The sequence below is a fragment of the Phaenicophaeus curvirostris genome (assembly GCF_032191515.1).
Source record: "Phaenicophaeus curvirostris isolate KB17595 chromosome W unlocalized genomic scaffold, BPBGC_Pcur_1.0 scaffold_35, whole genome shotgun sequence".
Classification (NCBI taxonomy): Eukaryota; Metazoa; Chordata; class Aves; order Cuculiformes; family Cuculidae; genus Phaenicophaeus; species Phaenicophaeus curvirostris.
This window is the reverse complement of record NW_027206664.1, coordinates 14,211-28,383: the sequence shown is the minus strand read 5'-3', so window position 1 is coordinate 28,383 and position 14,173 is coordinate 14,211.

The window sequence follows — 14,173 nt, the reverse complement described above, 5'->3', positions numbered from 1 at the left end:
GACACAGACGACACAGTCATTTTTAATGAAAATGATGTAACAATAGACACAAAAAGACAGAAATTTTAAATTAAAATGATGTCAAAATAGACACAGAGGACAAAGACATTACGAATGACAATGATGTCACAATAGACACAGAAAACAGAGACGACTGTGACGACACAGACGTTATAAATGACAAAGATTTCACAATAGACAAAGACGCCACAGACATTATGAATGACAATGAAGTCACAATATTCACATACAACACAGACAATGATGACACATACATTATGATGATACCACACAGATGACACATACATTATAAATCACAATGATGTCACCATAGACAAAGATGGCACCGATGACAGAGACATTACAAATTACAATGATGTCACAATAGACACAGACGACACAGAGGAAAAAGACGTAAATGACAATGACATCAAAACAGAGACGACACAGACATTATAAATTATAAAGATGTCACAATAGTCCTGGATAACACAGACTACATAGACATTATAAATAACTATGATGTCATAATAGACTCAGGCGACACAAACGACACATATGACACAGACATTGTACATGTTAATGATGTCACGAGAGACACAGACAACACAGAAGACACAGACATTATAAATGACAACGATGTCACAATAGACACAGACGACACCAACAACACAGAAATTATTAGTGACAATGATGGCAAAATAGACAAAGACGAGAAAGATGACACAGACAATATATTTGACAATGATGTCACAATAGACACAGACATTATAAATGAGAGTCATGTCACAATACACAGAGACGACACAGACGACGCACAAGACACAGACGACAAAGTCATTATAAATGAAAATGATGACACAATAGACACAGACGACACAGACATTATAAATGACAATGATGTCAAAATAGACACAGACGACAGAGACATAGTAAATGACAATGATGTCACAATAGACACAGACACACAGACAATATAAATGAAAATGAGGTCACAATAGACACCCACGACAGACACGACACAGACATTATAACTGACCATGATGTCATAATAGACACAGACGACACAGAGGACACAGACATTATAAATGACATAGATTTCAAAATAGACACAGACGCGACAGACGACACAGACAACACAGATGAATTCGATAACACAGACGTTGAAAATGTTGTCACAATAAAGACAGACGAAAAAGACAACACAGACGACACAGAAGACAAAGACTTTATAAATGAAAATGATGTCACAATAGACACAGAAGACACAGACGATATAGATGACAGAGACATGAATGACAATGATGTCACCATAGACACAGAGGACACAGAGGAAACAGATATTATAAATTACAATGATGTCACAATAGACACAGACGACAAAGAAATTATAAATGGTAATGATTTCACAGTAGACACAGACAGAACAGACGACACAGAATACAAAGACGAGACATTATAAATGACAAGGATTTCACAATAGACACAGACGACACTAAAGACACAGACATTATAAATGACAATGATATCACAGAAGACAGAGACAACACAGAGGGCAGAGTTATTATAAAAGACAATGATGTCACAATAGACAACTATGACAGAGATGATACAGATGACAAAGAAATTATAAATGACGATTTCACAATAGACAGACCATATCGAAGACACAGACATTATAAATGACACTGATGTCACGACAGACACAGACGACACAGAAGACACACATAAAAAATGACAATGATGTCACAATATACACAGACGACAGAGACGGCAAAGACATTATAAATGACAATTATGTAACAATAGACACAGAAGATACAGACGACACAGACATTTTTAATGACAATGATGTCACAGTATACACAGACAACACAGATGACACAAAGGACACAGACAAAAAAGATAACTCAGATGACACAGATATTATAAATGAAAACGATGTCACAATAGACACAGAAGACACAGACATTTTAAATGACAATCCTGTCACCATAGAAAATCATGACACAGACGCCACAGACATTACTAATGACAATGATGTCAAAATAGACACAGAATACACAGACGACAAAGATGTTATAAATGACTTTGATGTTGCAATAAAGACCACACAGATGATACAGTCATTGTAAATAACATAGATGTCACAATAGACAAAGACGATACAGAAGACAATCACATTATAAATGAAAATGAGGACACAATAGACAGAGACGACACAGCCGAGACAGATGACAAAGACACTACAAATGAAAATGATGTCACAACAGACACAGGTGACACAGTCGACAGATACAACACAGACTTTATAAATGATAATGATGTCACAATAGACACAGGTGACACAGTCGACAGATACAACACAGACTTTATAAATGAAAATGACGTCAAAATAGACACAGACGACACAGATATTATATATGACAAGGATATCACAATAGACACAGACAGCACAGACGATACAGTTGTAAAAGACAAGAGAGACATTATAAATGACAATGATTTCACAATAGACTCCGACGATACAAACTACACAGATATAATAAATTACAATTATGTCATAATAGACGGCGACGACACAGACAGCAGAGTTATTATAAATGACAATGAAGTCCCAATACACACAGATGACACAGACGAGACAGATGACAAAAACATTATAAATGCCGATGTCACAATAGACAGACGACACCGAAGACACTGACATTATAAATGACAATGATGTCACGATAGACACAGACGACACCGACGACACAGACACTTTTAAATATCGATGTCACAATGGACACAGATGAAACAGATAAAATAAATGAAAATGATATCTCAGTAGACACAGACGATACGGAAGACAGACATTATAAATGACAGTTTTCAAAACAGACACAAACAATGGTGTCACAATATACAAAGACGACACAAACGACACAGACATTAATAATGAAGATGACGTTACTACAGACACAGACGACACAGGCATTATAAATGAAAATGATGTCACTATAGACACAGACGACAGAAACGACACAGAAGACAAAACCATTATTAATGAAAATGATATCACAGTAGACACAGACGACACACACGATACAGATATTATAAAAGACAATGATTTCACAGTAGACACAGACGGCACAGACATCAGAGACAACACAGACAGTATAAATGACAATGATGTCCCAATAGACACAGACAACACAGATGACACAAATGACACAAAAGACACAGACATTATAAATGATAATTATGGCAAAATAAACACAGACAACACAGACATTATACATGACACTGATGTCACAATAGACACAGACAACAGATGACACAGACGACACAAACATTATAAATGATAATGATGTCACTACAGACACAGATGACAGACGACACAGAATTTATAACTGAAAATTATGTAACAATACAATCAGACGATACAGATGACACAGACATTATAAATGACAATGATGTCACTATAGACATAGATGACACAGACACTCTAAACTACAATGATGTCACAATAGACAGACTAGACAGACAACACATACGACACAGACATTATAAATGACAGTGATGTCACAATATTCACAGACGACACAGACATTATAAATGACAATGATGTCACAATACACACAGACAACACACAAAACACAGACATTATAAATGACAATGTTGTCAAAATAGACTCAGACGACACAGACTACGGAGACATTATAAATGACAATGATGTCAAAATAGACACAGACGACACACTCATTATTAGTGACATGCATGTCACAATAGACACAGAATTCACAGAGGACACAGACATTATATATGACATAGATTACAAAATAGACACAGACGCGACAGACGACACAGAAAACACAGATGAATTCGATGACACAGACGTTGAAAATGTTGTCACAATAAACACAGACGAAAATGATGACACAGACGACACAGACGATAAGATTTATAAATGAAAATGATGTCACAATAGACACAGAAGACACAGAGGACACAGATATAATAAATTACAATGATGTCACAATAGACACAGACGACACAGGCATTATAAATGACAATGATGTCACCATAAACAAAGTTGACACAGACGACACAGACATAAATGAAAATTATGTCACAATAGACAAAAATGACACAGACATAAATGACAGCGATGTCCCAATAGACACAGACGTCACAGAGGACACAGACATTGTAAACGACATAGATTTCAAAATAGACACAGACGCGACAGACGACACAGACAACACAGATGAATTTGATAACACAGACGTTGAAAATGTTGTCACAATAAACACAGACGAAAAAGACAACACAGACGACACAGACGACAAAGACTTTATAAAATGAAAATGATGTCACAACAGACACAGAAGACACAGACGACATAGACGACAGAGACATGAATGAAAATGATGTCACCATAGACACAGACAACAGAGAGGACACAGATTTTATAAATTACAATGATGTCACAATAGACACAGACGACAAAGAAATTATAAATGGTAATGATTTCACAGTAGACACAGACGACACACACGACACAGACATTATAAATGATAATGATGTTACAGAAGACACAGACGACAGACTACACAGACATTATGAGAATGATGTCAAAACAGACACAGACGACACAGACATTACATATGACAAGGATGTCACAGTAGATACAGACAGCACAGACGACACAGATTACAAAGACGAGATACATTATCAATGACAAGGATTTCACAATAGACACAGACGACACTAAAGACGCAGACATTATAAATGACAATGATGTCACAGAAGACAGAGAAAACACAGAGGGCAGTGTTATTATAAAAGACAATGATGTCACAATAGACAACTATGACAGAGATGATACAGATGACAAAGAAATTATAAATGACGATTTCACAATAGACAGACCATATCGAAGACACAGACATTATAAATGACAATGATGTCACAATATACACAGACGACAGAGACGGCAAAGACATTGTAAATGACAATTATGTAACAATAGACACAGAAGATACAGACGACACAGACGACACAAAGGACACAGACAAAACAGATAAATCAGATGACACAGATATTATAAATGAAAACGATGTCACAATAGACACAGAAGACACAGACATTTTAAATGACAATCCTGTCACCATAGACAATCATGACACAGACGCCACAGACATTACTAATGACAATGATGTCAAAATAGACACAGAATACACAGACGACAAAGATATTATACATGACTAAGATGTCGCAATAGAGAAAGACCGCACAGATGATAGTCATTATAAATAACAATGATGTCACAATAGACACAGACGCAACAGCCAACACAGACAACACGGATGACAAAGACATTATTAACGACAATGATGTCAAAAGAGAGACAGACGACACAGAGGACAGAGACGCTAAAAATGACAATGATGTCACAATAGACACAGACGACACAGACACTTTTAAATATCGATGTCACTATGGACACAGATGACACAGATATTATAAATGAAAATGATATCTCAGTAGACACAGACGATACAGAAGACACAGACATTATAAAAAACAATGTTGTCAAAATAGACACAAACAATACAGACATTATAAATGACAATGATGTCACAATATACAAAGACCATACAAACGACACAGACATTATTAATGAAAATGATGTCACTATAGACACAGATGACAGAAACGACACAGAAGACAAAACCGTTATAAATGACAATGATTTCACAGTAGACACAGACGACACACACGACACAGACATTATAAATGACAATGATGTCACAGTAGACACAGACGACACAGACATAAATAAAAATGATGTCAAAATAGACACAGACGGCACAGAAGACAAACATGACACAAAAGACACAGACATTATAAATGACAATTTTGGCAAAATAAACACAGACGACACAGACATTATACATGACACTGATGAAACAATAAACAGAGACGACACAGATTACACAGACATTATAAATGACAATGATGTCACAATAGACACAGACGACTGAGACGACAGAGTCGACACAGACTACAAAGATATTATAAATGAAAATTAAGTCACACGAGACACAGACAACACAGACGACACAGAGGACACTCATGTAATAAATGACAATGTTGTCACAATACACACAGATGACGCAGACTTCACAGACATTATAAATGACAATGATGTCACAAAAGACAAATGACACAGACATAAATGACAATGATTTCACAACAGGTACAGACGACACAGACATTATAAACAACAATAATGTCACAATAGTTATAGATGACACAGACATGGTAAATTAAAATAATGTCACAACAGAAACAGACGATACAGACAGTATAAATGACAAGGATGTCACAATAGAGACAGACGACACAGACGTCACAGACATTATCAATGACTATGATGTCACAATGGACACACTCAACACATATTATAAATGATAATTAAGTAACAATAGACACATACGATACAGACGACAGACGACAGAGACTACAAAGACATTATAAATGACAATGATGTCAAACTAGACAGAGACGACACAGACAACACACACATAATGACAGTGATGTCAAAATTGACACAGACGACACAGATGACAGAGATGACATACGACAAAGACATTATAAATGACAAAGGTGTCACAATAGAAACATGACCCAGATGACGCAGATGACTCAGACTTTATAAATAACGATGATGTCACAATAGACACAGACGACAAAGACAACACAGATGACACAGAAGAAAAAGTCATTATAAATGACAATGAAGTCATAATAGACAAAGACAACACAGACGACACAAACATTATATATGATAAAGATGTCAAAATAAACACAGATGACAGAGACGACAAAGATGACAAAGAAATTATTAATGAAAATGTTGTCACAATAGATACAGACGACACAGACAACAAAGACATTATAAACGACAATGATGTCACAATAGACAGAGACGACACAGATGACACAGACAATAGAAATGACAATGATGTCACAATAGACACAGACACACATATATTATTAATGACATCGACGTCACAATAGACACAGACCTCAGAGACAACACAGACCACACAGACATTATAAATGAAAATGATGTCAAAATACACACAGACGACAGACGACATTAACGACAATGATGACAGAGACGACACAGACATTACAAATTAAAATGTTGACACAATAGACACAGACGACACAGACGTTATAAATCATAGAATCATAGAATAACCAGGTTTGAAGAGATCCACCGGGTCATCAAGCCCAACCTTGAAAGTTGGCAGTTAAGGCACCCAGAGTGTGTTTAAATATTTTCATTTATTCGTTTCCTTTTCTTTCCCCCTTTTTTGTGTCAAGAACTGAGAAAAAAATATCTGATATATAAATGCGCAAGAAAAGAAAAATAATCATGGCACATTCACAGGGCAGGTTGAGACCATCAATCCGAAAAAAATTATAAACTATAAAACCAATGGTATAGGACTTACATGCATCCTGCTTCCCTTACTTAAATGACAATGATGTCACAACACACACAAACGACACAGACATTATAAATGACAATGATGTCAAAATACACACAGAAGACAGAGACGACACGGACATTATAAATGACGATGATGTCACAATAGACAAAAACGACACAGACAACAAAGACATTATAAATGACAATGATGTCAAGATAGACCCAGACAGCACAGACGACACCGACATTATAAATGACAATGATGTCACCGCAGACGGAGACGACACAGACGACACAGAGCACACAGACGACAAAGACATAATAAATTAAAATGATGTTACGATAGACACAGAAGACACAGACATTATAAATGACAATGATGTCACAACAGAGACAGGCGAGACAGACATTATAAATGACAATGATTTCACCATAGATACAGACGACACAGTAGACACAGACGACACAGACATTATAAATGACAATGATGTCACAATAGACACAGACGACTCAGACGAGACAGACATTATAAATGAAAATGAAGTCACCATAGACACAGACAACACAAACGACACAGATGACAAACATGATAAATGACAGTGATGTCACAATAGAAACAGATGACAAAGACACTACAAATGACAGTTTTTTCACAATAGGCATAGACGACAGAGACAACACAGACGACACACATTATAATGCACAATGGTGTCACAATAGACAGAGAAGACAAAGACTACAAAGACAGCATATATGAAAATGATGTCACTTTAGACACAGACAACACAGACGACTCTGATGTTATGACAATGATGTTACAATAAACACAGACGACACAGAAGACACAGACATTAGAAATGAAAAGGATGTCACAACAAAGACAGACAATAGAGATGAAAATGATGTTATATATAACAACGATGTCACAATAAACACAGACGAGACATAAGACAGAGACATGATAAATGAAAATGACGTCACCATAGATAATGACGAGACAGATGACAGAAACGACAGAGACGTTAAAGACACTATAAATGTCAACGATATCAAAATAGACACAGAGGACATAGACATTATAAATGACAATGAATTCAAAATAGACACAGAGGGCATAGACATTATAAATGAAAGTGATGTCACAATAGACACAGACGACACAGACATGATAAATGACAATGATGTCACAATAGACACAGACGGCACAGACCACACAGACAACACATACGACAGAGACATTATAAATGACAAAGATGTCACAATAGAAACAGAGGACACAGACATTACAAAAGACAATGACGACAAAATAGACACAGATGACACAGACATTAGAAATGAAAATGACGTCACACTAGACACAGACAACACAGATGACACTCATGTTAAAAATGACAATGAGGTCACAATAAACACAGACAACACATACAACACAGACATTATATATGACAATGATGTCACAATAGACACAGACGACACAGATGACAGAGGACAGAGACGAGATATGCAAGAAAGACATTGTTAAAGAAAAAGTAATCACAATAGAAACGGACGTCACAGAGGACACATACATTAAAAATGACAATGATGTCACAATAAAAACAGACAACAAAGACATTATAAATGACAATTATATCACAATAGACACAGACGATTCAGATGACACAGACGACACAAATATTATAAATTTCAATTATGTCACAATAGACAGAGACGACGCAGACAACACAGACATAATTAATGACAGAATTACAGAATTACAGAATTACAGAATAACCATGTTGGAAGAGACCCACCGGATCACCAAGTCCAACCGTTCCTACCAAACACTAAACCATATCCCTCAGCACCTCGTCCACCCGTGCCTTAAACACCTCCAGGGAAGGTGACTCAACCACCTCCCTGGGCAGCCTGTTCCAGTGCCCAATGACCCATTCTGTAAAGAATTTTTTCCTAACGTCTAGCCTAAACCTCCCCTGGCGGAGCTTGAGGCCATAAATTACACTGATGTCACAATAGACACAGACATTAAAAATGAAAATGATGTCACAATAGACATAGACGAGAGATGAAGCAGAAGACAAAGACGACACAGAAATTATAATGACAATGATGTCACAATAGACACAGAAAACAGAGATGACCCAGAAAACACAGACGACACAGACATTATAAATGACAATGATGTCACAATAAACACAGACGACACAGAAGACACAGATATGATAAATGACAAAGATGTCACAATAGTCTCAGACAACAGAGACAATAGAGAGGAAACAGACGACACAGATATTATAAATGGCAGTGATGTCACAATAGACACAGACAAGAGAGACGAAACAGACAATATAAATGACAATGATGTCACAATAGACACAGACAATAGAAATGGAATTGAGGTCACAATAGACACCCACGACAGAGACAACACATACGACAGAGACATTATAAATGACAATGATGTCACAATAGAAACAGAGGACACAGACATTATAAAAGACAATGACGTCACACTAGACACAGACAACACAGACAACACTCATGTTAAAAATGACAATGATGTCACAATAAACACAGACGACACATACAACATAGACATTATATATGACAATGATGTCACAAAAGACACAGACGACACAGACAATATAAATGACAATGATGTCACAATTGACACAGATGACACAGACAAAACAGACTACTCAGGCATTATATATGAAAAATATGTCAAAGTAAACACAGACCACACAGACAAGACAGAGAACACAGACATTATAAATGACAGTGATGTCACAATAGACAGAGACAACACACACTACACAATCATCATTAATGACAATGATATCAAAAGAGACACAGACGACACAGATTACACAGACTACACAGATGACACAGAGATTATAAATGACAATGAGGTCACAATATACAAAGATGACACAAAAGACAGACATAATTAACAAAAATGATGTTACTATAGGCAGAGACAACACAAACGTTATAAATGAAAATGATATCACAATAGACACAGACTACACAGACGACACAGATATTATAAATAACAAGTATGTCACGATACACACAGACGACAGACATTATAAATTACAATGATGTAACAATAGACACAGACAACACAGAACACAGGAAAGACAGAAACGACCGAGACATTATAATTGAAAATGATGTCACAATAGACACAGACTACAAAGACTGTATAAATGACAAGGATGTCACAAAAGACAGAGGACACAGACTACACAGACGTTATAAATGACAATGATGTCACAGTAGACACAGATGACACCAACAACACAGACATTTTTAATGACAATGGAATCACAATAGACACCGACAAAACAAACGACACAGATATTATAAATGACAATTATTTCAAAATAGACACAGAAGCAACAGATGCCTCAGATGCCACAGACGCCTCAGATAACACAGATGAATCAGACAACACAGATTTATAAATTACAACGATGTCACAATAAACACAGACAAAAAAGACGACACAATCGACACAGAAAAAAAGAAGACATAGAGATTATGAATGACAATGAAGTCACAATAGACACAGATGACACAGAAATAATAAATGAAAATTATGTCACTATAGAACAGACAACACAGATGACACAGACGACACAGATATTATTAAAGACAATGATAACACAAAAGATATAGATGACACAGACAACACAGACATTATAAAAGTCAATGAAGTCACTATAGAAATAGACGGCACAGACGACACAGACATTATAAATAATAATGAAGTCAAAATAGACTCAGAAGACACAGACGACATAGAATACACAGACATTATTAATGACAATGATGTCACGATAAACACAGACATAGATGTAAGGTAGGGTAAGTTAATGTAAGGTAAGGTTAGGTAAGGTAATGTAAGGTAATTTAGAGTAATGTAAGGTAGGGTAAGTTAATGTAAGGTAAGGTTAGGTAAGGTAATGTAAGGTAACTTAGGGTAATGTAAGGTAGGGTAAGTTAATGTAAGGTAAGGTAATGTAAGGTAATTTAATCTAAGGTAAGGAAGGGTAAGGTCGGGTCAGGGTAAGTTAAGGTGACGTCAGGGAAAGTGAAGTTCAGGTCAGGGCAAGTTAAGGTCAAGTCCTCTTAAGTTAAGGGTAAGTTAAGGGTAAGTTAAGGGTAAGTTAAGGGTATGGTAAAGGAATGGGAAGAGGAAGGGAAGAGGAAGGAAATGGAAGGGAAGAGGAAGGGAAGGGAAGGGAAGGGAAGGGAAGGGAAGGGAAGGGAAGGGAAGGGAAGGGAAGGGAAGGGAAGGGAAGGGAAGGGAAGGGAAGGGAAGGGAAGGGAAGGGAAGGGAAGGGAAGGGAAGGGAAGGGAAGGGAAGGGAAGGGAAGGGAAGGGAAGGGAAGGGAAGGGAAGGGAAGGGAAGGGAAGGGAAGGGAAGGGAAGGGAAGGGAAGGGAAGGGAAGGGAAGGGAAGGGAAGGGAAGGGAAGGGAAGGGAAGGGAAGGGAAGGGAAGGGAAGGGAAGGGAAGGGAAGGGAAGGGAAGGGAAGGGAAGGGAAGGGAAGGGAAGGGAAGGGAAGGGAAGGGAAGGGAAGGGAAGGGAAGGGAAGGGAAGGGAAGGGAAGGGAAGGGAAGGGAAGGGAAGGGAAGGGAAGGGAAGGGAAGGGAAGGGAAGGGAAGGGAAGGGAAGGGAAGGGAAGGGAAGGGAAGGGAAGGGAAGGGAAGGGAAGGGAAGGGAAGGTCCATACCCTAAACATACATGACCCTAACTTACCTTACAATACCTTACTATACCTTACCCTTACCTGAACTTACCCTGACCTGACCTGAACTTAGCCTGACCTGACCTTACCCTGAAATTACCTTACCTTACCTAACCTTAATTTACCTTATCTTAGCTTACCTTACCGTACCCTTACCTTACACTTACCTTACCCTTTTCTTACCTTAGCTTAAATTACCTTACATTACCTTAGCTTAAATTACCTTACATTACCTTACCTTACATTAACTTACCCTACCTTACCTTACATTACCTTACCCATACCTGACATTACCCTGACCTGACTTCACCTTGACCTGACCTGACCAGACCTGATCTTAACTTTCCATAAACTTACATTGCCTGACCTTACCTTACCTTACCTGTCCTGACGTTACCTTACATTACCTTACCTTACCCTAATGTAAATTACCCTTCCTTAACTTACCTTGCCTTGCCTTGCCTTGCCTTGCCTTGCCTTCCCTTCCCTTCCTTAACTTTTCTTACCTTACCTTACCTTACCTTGCCTTACCTTACCTTAACTTACCTTTCCCTATCTTAACTTACCTTACCCTTACCTTACCTTACCTTTTCCTATCTTAACTTACTTTACCCTTACCTGACCTTACCCTGACCTGATCTCACCTTCACCTGACCTGACCTGACCTGACCAGACCTTACCTTACCATAAACTTATCTTGCCTGAACTTACCTTACCTGTCCTGATGTTACCTTATTCTACAATACCTTTCCCTACCTTACCCTTACCCTACCTTACCTTACCTTACCTTACCTTACCTTACCTTACCTTACCTTACCTTACCTTACCTTTCCTTACCTTTCCTTACCTTACCTTTCCTTACCTTTCCTTACCTTACCTTATCCTACCTTACCTTATCCTACCTTACCTTACCTTACCTTGACCTAACCCTGACCTAACCCTGACCTAACGCTGACCTGACCTTAACTTACCCTGACGTTACATTACCTGACCATAACTTACCTGTCTTACCTTTCCCTCACCTGTCCTGAGCTGACCTTGACCTTTCCTGACGTTGATGTGACATTGATCTGGCCTTGACCTGACCTGACCTTAAATGACCTTACTTTACAGAATCACAGAATCACAGAATAGCCAGGTTGGAAGAGACCCACTGGATCATCGAGTCCAACCGTTCCTATCAAACACTAAACCATATCCCTCAGCACCTCATCCACTCGTGCCTTAAACACCTCCAGGGAAGGTGAATCAACCCCCTCCCTGGGCTTTTCCAGTGCCCAATGACCCTTTCTGTAAAGAATTTTTTCCTAACGTCTAGCCTAAACCTCCCCTGGCGGAGCTTGAGGCCATTCCCTCTTGTCCTGTCCCCTGTCACTTGGAAGAAGAGGCCAGCACCCTCCTCTCCACAACCTCCTTTCAGGTAGTTGTAGAGAGCAATGAGGTCACCCCTCAGCCTCCTCTTCTCCAGGCTAAACAACCCCAGCTCTCTTAGCCGCTCCTCATAAGGCCTGTTCTCCAGCCCCTTCACCAGCTTTGTTGCTCTTCTCTGGACTTGTTCCAGAGCCTCAACACCCTTCTTATGGTGAGGGGCCCAGAACTGAACACAGTATTCAAGGAGCGGTCTCCCCAGTGCCGAGTACAGAGGGAGGATAACCTCCCTGGACCTGCTGGTCACGCCGTTTCTGATACAAGCCAAGATGCCATTGGCCTTCTTGGCCACCTGGGCACACTGCTGGCTCATATTCAGTCGGTTGTCAACCAACACCCCCAGGTCCCTCTCCTCCAGGCAGCTTTCTAGACAGACTTCTCCTAGTCTGTAGCACTGCATAGGGTTGTTGTGCCCCAAGTGCAGGACCCGGCATTTGGCCTTGTTAAACCTCATGCCATTGGACTCATCCCAGCGGTCCAGCCTGTTCAGATCCC